The following is a 2,165-nucleotide window of genomic DNA, read 5'->3' as shown; positions in this document are numbered from 1 at the left end:
GTGGATGCTTATGTTGGTGCTAATCAGTAATCCATCATTTCTAGTTTGCAATCACAAGAATTGCATACATCGTCGATAGTACTAATTGTCTACATACATATCATAAGACGGTAATAAGAATATTTATTGCACACCTCTCTAATTTTATTGTTGTATTGTGTCCTTAGCATATAAAATAGATATTCAGTTGACTGTCGGCTAGCATTTTTCTCAAATTTATTTGATGAAGAAAATTGTTGGAACTAATATGTTCTTTTGACAGGTCATGCTAGATCATCCAAGTTGTAAACCACAACTTGGATCTTCAGCGAGCACCAACAAACCAGTTGACTTGAGCAACGTTGACACAAGACTCCCAATGCTCGTATACATTTCCCGGGAGAAGCGCCCGGGTTATGACAACCAAAAGAAGGCAGGCGCCATGAACGTGATGCTCCGCGTCTCCGCCTTACTCTCCAATGCGCCTTTCGTCATCAACTTTGACTGCGACCACTACATCAATAACTCACAAGCTCTCCGCGCACCTATGTGCTTCATGCTCGACCCTCGCGATGGTCAGAACACGGCCTTTGTCCAGTTCCCACAACGCTTCGACGATGTCGACCCGACAGATCGCTACTCCAACCACAATCGTGTCTTCTTCGATGGCACCATGCTTTCGCTCAATGGTCTCCAAGGGCCAACCTACCTCGGCACAGGCACCATGTTCCATCGAGTCGCGCTCTATGGCATGGAGCCACAACGCTATAGAGCGGAGAACATCAAACTGGTAGGTAAGGGCGCTGAGTTGGGTAAGTCGACGCCATTCCTGAACTCAATACCAGATGGCGCAATCCAAGACCGGTCTATCACCCCGGTGTCGGTTGACGAGGGGCTCATGAGTGACCTGGCCACCCTGATGACATGCGCTTACGAGGACCGGACTTCATGGGGGAGAGACGTCGGGTGGGTGTACAACATCGCGACGGAGGATGTGGTGACCGGATTCCGCATCCACCGACAAGGGTGGCGTTCCATGTATTGCTCCATGGAGCCAGCCGCGTTCCGTGGAACGGCACCGATCAACCTCACCGAGCGCCTCTACCAGGTGCTCGGTGGTCAGGCGGCTCCCTCGAGGTGTTCTTCTCCCACAGCAACGCTCTCATCGCCAGCCGTCGGCTCTACCCTCTACAGCGCATCGCTTACCTCAACATGTCGATCTACCCGATCGCCACGATGTTCGTCCTAGCCTACAGCTTCTTCCCGGTGATGTGGCTCTTCTCCGAGCAGTCGTACTACATCCAGAGACCGTTCGGCACGTTCATCATGTACCTCGTAGCTGTCATAGCAATGATGCATGTGATCGGCATGTTCGAGGTGAAATGGGCGGGGATCACGCTGCTAGACTGGTGGCGCAACGAGCAGTTCTACCCGACGGCGGTGCTGTACATGGCGTTGAAGCTCGTCAGGGGGAAGGGCATATACTTCAGGCTCGTCAGGGGGAAGCTCGTCAGGGAGAAGTTCGCCGACCTGTACACTGTGCGGTGTGTGCCGTTGCTGATCCCGACCGTGGCGGTGCTCGTCGTGAACGTCACAGCCGTCGGGGCGGCGATAGGCAAGGCAGCGACATGGGGCTTTTTCACGGACCAGGCGTGGCACGCGGTGCTCGGGATGGTGTTCAACGTGGGGACCCTCGTGCTCCTCTACCCGTTTGCACTCGGCATCACGGGGCAATGGGGTAAGAGACCAGGCATACTGTTGGTCGTGTTGGTCATGGCCGTTGGCACCGTCGGCCTCTTGTATGTCACACTAAAGCAGGATGGTCACATGAAGTCGTTCCTAACCAGGCCATCTGGGTAGACACGTACGTACGGCCCATCTTTTATTTTATTTGTATTGTAGTGCAATAATTTGAGTATTTGAGCAAGAATGCCTTTTAGTGCTCGAAGCCTGTTCTTTGTTGGAAACAATAAATCACAATTCGTATTTCAATGTTTGAAAAAATATGAAAAAAAGCACAATATCATATGATTTACATATCGCAAAATTGGGGGCATTTTTCTTTCATCTAACATGGCATTTACCTCTCTGATGGCATTTATGTTGAAATAAGTTAACAAGTGAGCTGCATAAAAATGACAAAAAAATCATGATTTTTGGAAACAGTGAACCTGTGTATTTAATGT

The 2,165-nt window shown here is 50.2% G+C and overlaps 1 pseudogene; it reads left to right on the top strand.

The window, feature by feature from the left end:
- The first annotated feature begins 265 nt into the window (after nucleotides 1-265).
- LOC123176829 (putative mixed-linked glucan synthase 1) lies at nucleotides 266-1,839 on the top strand (annotated as a pseudogene).
- Nucleotides 1,840-2,165: the final 326 nt, after the last annotated feature.

This window comes from Triticum aestivum, unplaced genomic scaffold (assembly GCF_018294505.1).
Source record: "Triticum aestivum cultivar Chinese Spring unplaced genomic scaffold, IWGSC CS RefSeq v2.1 scaffold125433, whole genome shotgun sequence".
In the NCBI taxonomy this organism is placed as follows: domain Eukaryota; kingdom Viridiplantae; phylum Streptophyta; class Magnoliopsida; order Poales; family Poaceae; genus Triticum; species Triticum aestivum.
The sequence above is the reverse complement of the archived record's forward strand: the minus strand, read 5'-3'. Positions and strand labels throughout refer to the sequence as shown.